We start from the raw sequence: 11,927 nt of genomic DNA, 5'->3' as shown, positions 1-11,927 counted from the left end.
CTAAATATTATACGGAAACGATCCTCATATCATGTCGGCGCTCAATCATAAATCAACGGCAGTCCTTGTCCTTCTTGACTTGTCAGCAGCCTCCGATGTGTTCAACCATGAAATATTACTTCAACGCCTCTCTATATCCTGTGGAGTTAATGGTAATGCCCTAGAATGTATCAGATCATATTTACTCCTCCTAGACATTTGATCTCACCTCTGGTATACCCATGGCTCCGCTTTTGCCCAACTCTCTTTTCATATTCCTTATAGGATTTATGAAATTGATCACTGTTCGTTATCTTCACCTTTCATTTACAAGATAGACACCATTGTGTTACCAGTGGACTTATTAGGTCGGATACCTTACAGTTACCGTTTAGTGTTCCCAGTAATTTGTTTTGGGACCCAAATTACACTATCTTTGTGCTAGCTGTAGAACCGTAGCTCTCTGAAAAAATAATGCGACGGAACAGGGAGCCATAGATCCACCCCTTATAAAAAAAAAACTTCGATTTACGGCGCACAAAATGCTGCACACCGTTGAGGCCAAATATCGTTGTATTCTTGTGCTGTTGTCACATAAATTTAATATGCAAACATTCTTAACATACCCCATACGACCTGAAAACTCAGTTTCAAATGATTTCGTTTGTTGACGTTGCCATGTTAGGTAGCCGGTCATTTCGAATCGCAGTTCATTTCCATACTTGCATAATAACGTCTAAATGTGAACTAATATCCCCGCAAATAGTTTTGCTAAATATCTTAAATAATATATCATCCCACTTCATTTAAATAATAATTATTCAAAACACTCACGGCAATGCAGCTTTCATTAGTCTGGTCCGCTCTCCATCCATGCCAGACGAGTGTTAAGGACCATATTGGACTTATGTAGCATTTTCATTAATCAAGAGCTTATTCTACCTTTAGAAAAATTATATTTTGTGATTTCTATTAATTATTCGTGTTGATAATAAATGAAGAGCGAATACATAACTTGTAACAAATTTTATGAATACATACCAACAGCAACACGGATCTATGACCAACCCAATTCAAGATTCTGACCTTCACATATTGTTCTGTCATACATCACAAGTCTTTTCAATTAATACAAGCCAGGTCGACCATTACGGTCGGAATCGAAGTCGCGACATGTGCTACGAAATATCAGAACACAAACGTACGGAATTCAACTCAGCTGGGCAGCCGCAAATCTCTGCAATGACCTTCCACATGGCATCAAGAAGTCAACAACTCTTGAAATGTTGAAAAAAAAATCGTTTTTATCAATTACCTTTGTTTAATAACATTAATACTAAATATAAAATATTTGTTTAATAAGGAGTCGTAATATGTAACCAAGCACAAGGAAGACTAAAATCGTTTTCGTTTTTAATTATCAAACACCATAAAACACACTTAAAAACACCTTTTAGCTATTGATTTAAAGCATAGTGTTTTATTTTGATAATTTTACAGATATATAAGATCTTATATCATACTGTCATTCAATTTTATTTGTGTTTTATCGTTACATTCTTCTTCTTACCGTTGTAAAGCGCCTTAGAGTCATTTTTTGATATACAGTGCGAAATAAGTTTTATCATTATCTTCATCTTTTGATATTGTGAAGCAAGATACTTAAAGATCATGTAACATATTATCATTTTTAAAGTGTTCCTTTATCATAATAAAATAAACCTTCATGGAGTTTAAACTTCATTTATTATTTTTAAAAAGTCACCATTTAAACCGATGATTAGACGATCTGATATTTTGAATCTGTTGTCTTGAGAATATGATTATCAGGAGGCACGGAGAAGGCATGTTAAAATTTTAGAACACTAATATGAAATTTTTACAAGTTGGGCAATCATCGACCGATAATCGATAGTGAAATCACTGATTTTCATCGTCGAGTGATCGGTGAATTGTTTTTTAATTAGGACCGTGCACACAATAATAGTGGGTCAATTAAAAAGCTGCAAAACAGGGCCTTACTATGGTCGATAATAACATTTATTAGGCATAGCTAAAACATTGTATGATAATGTAGTCTACGATATTGTTCACCTAGAGCTCTTTTATCAGCATGAATGCGTTACAAATTTTGATTTTCATGTTTTTTTCTCCCGTTACCTGTCGTCTGCTAGGTTTTTCTGTTACTGTGCAGGAGTCGTAATATGTAACCAAGAACGAGAGAGACTAAAATCGTTTTCGTTTTACAGCAATGTTGCGATAATCTTGAGTAGCACGTAACTTGAATCGTATGCATAACCTAAGTTTAAGTTGTAGTTGTAAAATTTGTAAGTTTTTCTGTGAATAAATCTCCAGGTGCTTAGTAGGAGTAAGAATCGCAAGCTGATTGGTCATACTCGCCGTGATCACCAAGGTCAGGTAAACGAAACAATCCGCAGTCTAAATCATTATGTAAAGAACGGTATAACAATAGGTTTCGAACACGTCCGACAACACTCGACCCGATGTCAGATTGTATGACCATGATATTTGCTATATACTGACTTTAAATGAGACTATTAACACCCCCATAATAACACCAATTCATTTGTCAGTAGCATGCCACTATTTAGAAATTTATCATAAACATAGCATGTTCTCACTTAGCGAATAGTTGAGAACAACCAACACTTTATGCAGGGGATAAAAGAGCATTGCTTTATAAATATGAGGAGTGAACTACTTAGAAACTGATGTGATCTCGTTTGTCATACAGTTGAGTTGTTAATTTGCCGTTAATATTATTGTTGAATGAAATACTTTAGATTCTTTATTTTAAGCCAGTACTTATTATCGAGAAATGGCTCATGGACGTCAAATCGCGAGAAAATAAATTCGCGAGTGTTCTGTTGATCAAGTGTTTTTGCATGTATTCTAGAGATATCAAAATAAAAACGAGAAATATTCTTTTCGTGGGCGATGTTTTTCGCGAAATTTCGGGTTTTTAAATACCTCGCGTATATTTAGGAATTTCCAGTATCGACAGGGGATGCTTACTCCTCCTCGGCACATGGTCCTACCCCTGGTGTGTCCAGGGTTCCGTGTTTGCCCAACTATCTATTTTGTTTTGCTTATAGGAGTTATGAGATTGATCGCTGTTCGTTATCTTCGCCTTTCATCCAAATATGGAGTAATTTTGAACTACTTCATGGTGTCTTTTATTTCAAGGTTCACTGGTATATATGAAATTTATATTTGAATGAAAATAGATATTAGTAATAAATCAAGTCAGCTATTCACCTAAGTGTTAAGTTGAAGTCCATATCGAATTTGTTTTCTTTTCATTTAGAAGCATTGAAAAATTTCTACCTCATAAGAATACAAAATGGTTAACTAATACAAGAACACAAGCTATGCCTATGCGAATTCCAACAAACTGCTGGGAAATATGACCATGAAAGACTGTTCGGATATAGTTAATAACGAACTTCAGTATCTTTTTATGCTATACACTTTTGTTTAAATGAAAAGTGAAGGTAACAAACAGTGATAAGTATCATAAAAGCCATAAAGAATACAAAATTAAGAATAGAGCACAAATGGACCTCTGGATCAGGTGCCTAGGAGAGTGTTATCATTGGCTGTTAATTTGTCTTGTACTCTTACACTTGTTATCCATTCTGTCAATGTGTTTTAACTTCTTACTTTCTATATTTTGTATATGCTATAACAACTTCATAGTTCTTGTGCGCTGAATCAGTGGTTTTAACAAAGCAAATCTTTGAATGAATGATCAAATGACATAGTTTTTCCATGTTCCATTTTTGATCCTTTGGGGACCCTGATTAGAATAGGTTTTCAGTATCCCTTGCTTGTCGCATGAGGAGACTATATGGGACGGTCCTTCAGATGAGATCGCAAAAACCGAAGACCTGTTTCAGAGCAGGTGTGCCACGATAAAGATCCACCCCTGCTCAAAGGCCATAAGTACTGAGCATAGGCCTAAATTTTACAGTCCTTCACCGACAGTGGTGACGTCTCCATATGAGTGAAATATTCTCGAGTGGGACATTAAACAATATCCAACCAACCAACCATTTTTAGTAAACTATGGTGACCTATTGCAATGGGTCTGCGCCTGTCGTCATACGTCGTGAATCATATGTCGAGCAAGAATAATCGAACATTATTAATTTCTTGATAACTATCAATCCAATTCTTTTCATGTTTAGTATGAAGAATTTTTTTTACATTTCCATTAAAATTGTAAATTGTAAAGTTTATAGTCCTGGGAGGTAAGGGTTTGATTTCAGGTTGGAGCTACAATTATCATAGTGATTGTTGTTTTTATCATTTGGAGGACTTCTTTAAGTTTCCTGATACAGTATGGAAATTAAATGCATATTACCGTAGTCAAAATCAGTGTGCCAAGAACGGCCTAACAATCGGTATGAAACAGGTCAGACAGCATTTGACCCAATGATAGGTTGTATTGACGAACTAAATCGTTATAATGACCATAGAATTTGCAAAATGCTGATTTTAATCGAGATCGTTGAAACCCCTGTATCATTAACTTGTTTGTCAATAGCTTTCCTCCATTTAAAAACTGACCATACGCAGAACACGTTCTTGCGTATTGAATCATTTGAGAGATGTAAACACCATATGCAGGTGATAACGGAATATTGCTACATGAATATGGCAAGTTGACGATGGAAAAGTTGAAATCATTCCATTTGTCTTACAGTTTGAGTTGTCAGTTTACCGTTAATATCTACTTTCAATAAAATATCTAAGTATGAAGCAGAAGTGGACGACTCTGTGATGTCTTTTATTTCGAGCTCACAGGGATAAATCGAATCGACATATGAATGAAAGTCATTATTGTTATTAGACAAAACGTCGTTGATATCTCGAAATGTCGAATTGAAGGCCAAAGCAAGAGATTTTTTCTTCTCGTGTAAAGTTTTTTAATAAATTCTACTTCATATGAATATAAAAACAGGTCAGCTAACAAAGGAGCACATTTCGTGCGCATGGGAATTCCAACAGACTGTTTGAACACCTGATCACCAAAAACCACGAAGATAGATTGTCAATGTGGAACTCTAGCATATTTTTATTTCAACTTCAGAGTACTTGTGCGTGGAATCAGAGTGGTGTTTAACAAAGTAATTTTGGATGACTGATCACTAGATATGAATATTTCCATTTTCCGTTTTTGTTCAAGAAGCAAGCGTCTATGATGGCATTAGTCTAGTTTTTAATTCATCGTGAGGAATGGTCGTGTAAATTGTTGAAAAGTCATAGGTTTTGTTGTTATTGATTTGGGAAAAGTTTTGCGATTTCAAATTTACTAATTAGAACTACTTTTAGAATTTACTTTAGAATTTTTCAAAATCCACATTTAATTAACACCACTTCTGGTATATGTAGTCTCACAGTAAGTTTGAAGTTTCTCCTTCACAGCTATTAATATTTTTGTGAGGAGCAAAGATAGGGGCTTGGTAGAGCACTTACTGGATCCAGCAATGTATATTTGTTTGTAAGGGTTTTTATGTACATGTAGTTTAGGAATTCAGTATAGGTACGGTAACTCATATTCATTTAACCCATTCACTGGGATATTGAATGTAAGGTGAAGATAACGAACAGTGATCAATATCATAACTCCTATAAGCAATACAAAGTAGATAGTTGGGCAAACACGGACCCTTGGACATACCAGAGATGGGATCAGGTGCCTAGAAGGAGTAAGCATCCCCTGTGTCTAAAACTGAAGCATGATTTTGAAGAATGTCATCTTTTGAAAGGGCAGTTGGAGTATAAGTACGATTACAAAAAGTTGATTCAATGCCAAGTTCGTTAAAAATAATTATTGATTCCTGTTACATATATTGTGTTGACACCAACAGACAAATCACGTTTAATTGAATAAATTTTAAGTGCAGAAAGGTCATGTTTACAACACTGTAGCTCAATAACAAGCATTGTGACCCCAGGTTTTCTTTACAGTTTCCTAATTCCCCTTCAATGTAGAAATTAAAAATGCACTTTCCAAAATATTGACATTATAATGTACTTCAAAGGTCAGGTGCGAATCTCTTTAAGTGTGTAATTCTAACTAACTCATTTATTCTTTTCTTAGCCCTAGCTACACACCATGATAATTGAATTCAATTATAAGTATATAATAATTACTCAAGCTTAAGTATTTACAATAATTACATGAATTTAATTCTCCCCCATAAATTCTTCAATTATTTCAATTTACCTATGTATCACGATTACTTGTTTATTTGATATTCGTAGAGTTTGTAATATATCAAAATAGAGATTTCGGCAACAAATAAATGGAATGTAATTACATGTAATTGATATGGGAACAATCTTCGGTACTTTGGATCTATTATTTTAAAATGGGGACTTAATAGAAAGTTGGATCTTTTCTATCAAAATGGTTGTCATTGTATTCCTATTCATCTTCCTATTCATCTTCATTAGCACAGCAAGGTACCCTGTTTGGTTTATGAAATCACATAGGACGACAACTTATAGGGGGGGGGGTCGGCTTTGGAAAAAAATCGAGCATTTACAAAGAATTTACAAATCCAATGCTAAGCAGAGACAGATGTGAAACAACGGAAATAAAAACAAATCTAAACTGGCTAAGCACTGCTTGAAGACAAGTGACTGTAAGTTCTTTTTTAGGTAATCATTGAATAGTAACACAATTCAACATTTCTAATGACAAAGAAAGTAGGGCACTATTCTTCTCCCTTCAAAATCCGAGAGCATCTCCCTCTTTCACTACGTCCTTGGAACCATTCACTCACTTACCACCCATATCATTATATTCATGCACAAGTGCACCTTACACACTAGGCATTTGTAATCTTTTGTGCTATGAAAATGAACAAATTTTCCGTCTGTTAAGGAGGTATTCAATATCATCATATCGGATGGCTTCCTTTTTAAACATGGATGAAATTATGAATATCAGCAATATTTGTCTATTCCATTCAAATATCATCGCCCAGCTGAGTAGCTCAGTAGGTTAGTCCGTTGACAGGTTAGTCCGTTGACTGCCGAACTGTACATCGCGGGTTCGAGTCCAGCAAACGTTTTAATCTTTTTTTCAGATTGTTTTCTATCAAAACTGCATTTTTGACAAACTAAAGTAACTTTGAAAGTTTTCAGTTTCAATATATCGTTGTATATATCCTACTCTTTTCATCCATATCAAATTTATTTGGTGTAGAATTCCTCCTTAAACTTATCCTGGAGATCATGAAAATATTGCTAGTGATTTCTATATGTATTTATGACAAAGAATACTTCAGAGCTACCATACCAAAAACTATGTCCGAAATGGTCTGAATTAAGTGTGTATCGTCCAATTTCTCCAGGGCCGCTTCATCCCCCTCATTTTCTGCTTCCTGTCTGGCGATGAGTAAACTGTCTGTGAAGTCCCTGTTTATATCTATAAAACACGAAGAACGTATATTATAAAAAAGTTCTTCAACACGAGACAGCTGTCATTTTTTTTTCCTTAAGGACTGGGACTATATGATACTTTCATCTTCTTGAAACGCTCTTCATCAAAGAAGTCTTCAAAAGATGACTTTAAATATCTGAAAGTCCCTATCTACACCTACAAAATTTGAATAACGCCTAATATAAATCAGAATTTCGAACATTCTATGGTTTTAATGATCCAATTTACAAATACAGTGAGTCGAATTCTGTCCAACAAGTTTCATACCCACCCTTAGGCCGTACATTACTTACTGGTATTGAATACGGATTAATCCGTTTACCTAATCAATATATCGGCTCACTACGGAATTGCCCGGTGAATGGGTGTATGCTTACTCCTGGGCACCTGATCCCACCTCTACTGTGCCCGGGTGTCCGTGTGCCCTACTCTTGATTTTGTATTCATTATAGGAATTACGATATTGCTTACTGTTCGTCATTTTGTCAAATGATCTTCATGAAAGGTGAAGATAACGACCAGTGATCAATCTCATAACTCGTATAAGCAATAAAAAATAGAGTTGGGCAAACACACCAGAGGTGGACAGATCAAGTGCCTAGGAGGAGTAAGCATCCCCTGTCGAGTAATTGATCCAGACTTCATTGCAAAATGACTACAAATATCTGACTCTAACCTGGTTCGAATGAGTCCAAGTGTTCTTTGAATTTGGCCCGGAGTTTAGTCAAAACTGCATTTACTTTGCCCATAACTTTTTTCCATTTTGCTGTTGGGAATATGTCCTTTAAGTATGGAAACAAATCCTCTAGTACTCCAGTTCCAAAATCGTTGAACAACTATTCATCTAACTTCAGCCATGATTTCACTTCTGGGTCATCTACTGCTCTCCTATATAGTTGGCATTAAATCATCGATATACAATCGATTTTAATGGGGGGGGGGGGGACATGTGAAACTTAAATCAGTGTTTCATGAAAGATTGTAGATTATTTCAGAAGTACAATACTGTTGAATTATATATGGTATATTCTTCGTTAATAAATAATTGCTCAAGTTGCCGAACAAAGTCATGCACTTCAGGTAACTATTGCATTGATATTCCTGCTGTTGTTCATTAGCACTGTTATTAAAACAATGTTACACGAAGTAGATCACTTTTTGTAGATGTTATGAGAGAGTGATGTATACAAATTGTCAATTCAATGTAACCATTACCTACTCTGGTTTCCAATTACTCGCCATTCGCTTGAATAAAAATACCTGATCATGATATAGGGCTCACTGCGGGTGTGACCGGTCAACAGGGGATGCTTACTCCTCCTAGGCACCTGATCCCACCTCTGGAGTGTCCAGGGGTCCGTGTTTGCCCAACTATCTATTTTGTATTGCTTATAGGAGTTATGAGATTGATCACTGTTCGTTATATTCACCTTGCATTAAACTATGCTTCCCCGCATTTCGGCACCCTGAGAGCATGGAGGAGTCCACACCCAACACATAACTCATCCATTCTCTTTCACATCCTCTTCCGATGACCGAACCTGTACTGTTTCTGGTCCACTGTCACACGAACCGCACAGCTACCACCTATCGACCAAAGGGAAGCCGCAAAGCCACCAGCAACAAACCCATCCCTATACGTCTGTCAGGGGGAAGCCTCTCAGTCTGAGAGGGAACACTCATATTCCACAAACTAAATTGGGTGGAAATACAATCCCCACATCCGCGGGACCACCCTCATAAGACCCAGACACAACACAACCACCATCAGTCCATCACAGTGGTACATTTGTCGGGTGCCTTCGGGAAAGTTTCCCCAGTGAACTCGTGGGTCACTGCTTCAATCATGATTGGGGCATCTGTAATGATTAGACTGTGTCCCTTGACAACAATCTAGCACTACCATTGAAGCCTGTGTTTTACTCTCTCGTGGAACACTCATAAATACCTTATCACAAACCTCAGCGCATGCATAGATTCCCGCCTGGAACAACTCAGACTCCCAAATACTACACATGAATGCATCCTCGTCTCCAGACTCATCCTCTGCATTCGAGAACTGGCAACCCCCTAGATGCCAGACCGGAGCCCGTGCAACCTCCATTCTTTTCTTTTCCCTGCTTTCTTTATATTTGAAGTTAGATTGATTGATTGTATCTTGATTAAGTCCCTCTCGAAAACTTTTCACTCATATGGAGACCTGATCAAGACCAGTGAAGGGCTTCAAATTTAAGCCTATACTCCGCGCTTACGGCCATTTAGCAGTAAGGGTTCTTTAGCGTACCACACCTACTATGTCCCATCCGTCTTTAAAGGACACATCGCATGTTTCTAAACTTTTTATTTTTTTTAGCAAAATTAATTAAGTTAATACCTAAAGTTACTTTACATGTGCTTTAAATGAAACAGTTTGTGTAGTTTTCGAGTTTGAAAGCGATGGAATTCAAATCTTGCGATATGCATATTTTCTTCGATGTTTTACGCGCCATTATCTGTGACGGCATATGCGACCTCGAGCGAGAAGGTTTGAAAACAGTTGTTAGCAATGTCATAAACAAATTAGATTCAATGGACAAAAAACCCAATTATCACATTAACGGCTTGTAAATAACACTACCGTAGCGTGTTTAGTGCGGTTTAAGGGTGTATTAGCTGTCACAGAAAAGATTTAGACTGAGTTTTTCGAAGGAAGGTATGAGGGAAAAGACGTGGATAATTTTTACTTTGCCATAAAAAAAACTCAGTAGCATTTGTCACTGTATTGTGGTGTACGGTACAAATCACGACATTTACGTTTACTAACTGATTTACTAATCTCCTTATTCAGGAGAGTAAAAACAAAGGGAAACAACTCTAAACAAACATAGAATGGATCATGAATACATCACATATACTTTTTCAAAAAAGCATTTGGACAGAAACGTAGATAAACTGTGAGAAAATGGTTCTATTGAAGCTAAGCACTGTTAGGTCTACAGCATATACATTCCGTTTTGGTCTTCAAATTCAATACACACTCGCACCAACTGATCTTCACCATGTGCTAACATGTATAGGACTTAACTTGTTCTTCCAGTTTCTACCAACTGTTAAATATACAAAAATTTTAAAGATTAAAAATTATTGAACTTTCAATAATAAATAATGAAATATTGTGTTTCCAAACTTCGAATTGAATCATAATGCTTTCATCTTTTTTTTTTTTAATGAACGTGTAACAGCAATATGTGCAGTGCGTATTTCAAAAGTTATAAACGCCGTGATCCCACTTCCTAACAACGTGTAGATTAAAAATCAAAGGCCTGAGGGGCCTGAGAGTCGACTCGCACTTCATTGTCAACTGGAGTAGGTAATCTTCAAGGAGCAAAATAGTAGTTATCAAGGATGAAGAACATCGTGAATGTATGTGTGCGTGTTTGCACGCTTCTCTTAGCAGGATTTACTGTACTGACTCTCAGTGTATAATTGTGGACAATTATCGCAATATTTCGGCTAACGAACTATTAGAATTAATTACTATTAACGTAAGGAAGACAAAATGCACATAATTTTGTATACTTGAAAACATGATATGTGTCCTTTAAGGTCATCTGCGAGGACCTGTAACATTCACACCCGATGCCGAGCGTTTGGCGATGGAAATGACACTACCTCTTTTACCGACTTAAGTCTGTCGCGGCCGGTATTCGAACCCCGACCTTCCGCAATAATAGCGGGGCGAACGCTCTACCTCTAGACTACCGCGGCGGTGTTTGTAAGTTATACTGTAACACAGTAAGCTGCATCGTCAGAACCGGTCGCGGTAGCTCAGTGGTAGAGCGTTCGCTACGTAACCGGGAGGTTGTGAGCTCGAGCTCAGCTAGAGCCATGGCCGCGTCAAACCTAAGACGTTAAAATATGTAGCGATTGCTCCTTCGCCAAACGCTCGGCGTGTAGAAGTGGGAATCGTGGGTCTTTCGAATGTGGCCTTAAAAAAAAAGGTCCCATGTCGCGGCAGGCGTTGGCACGATAAAGAACCCTCACTGCTACGGCACTGAGCACTAAGAATAGGTGTAAATTTGTGGTACTTCACCTACAGCTGGTGACGTCTCAATATGAGTGAAAAATTCTCAACGTGACGCATAACAAATAAACAATCAATCACTCGTTAGAAACCACGGGTTTTCTCTCCGTTACCTTGCATTCAACGTCATAACCAACTGGTCGCGGTCGCTCAATGGTAGAGCGCTCGCTTCGTAACCGTTCTAGCCCCGCTCGGGCTATGGCCTCGTCAAACCTAAGACGTAAATATAGGTAGTGATTGTTCCTTTGCCATACGTTCTACACTTAGAAGTGAAAATAAGGGGTCTTTCGGATATGAACTCAAAAACGGACGCCCCGTATCAATTCTTTATTCTCCTTACAAATAGTACAAAGGTATTGAGAAAATACATATATACAATACAATACAATATACAGTACAAATATA

Source organism: Ostrea edulis, chromosome 9 (assembly GCF_947568905.1).
Source record: "Ostrea edulis chromosome 9, xbOstEdul1.1, whole genome shotgun sequence".
Lineage (NCBI taxonomy): Eukaryota > Metazoa > Mollusca > Bivalvia > Ostreida > Ostreidae > Ostrea > Ostrea edulis.
The sequence above is the reverse complement of the archived record's forward strand: the minus strand, read 5'-3'. Positions refer to the sequence as shown.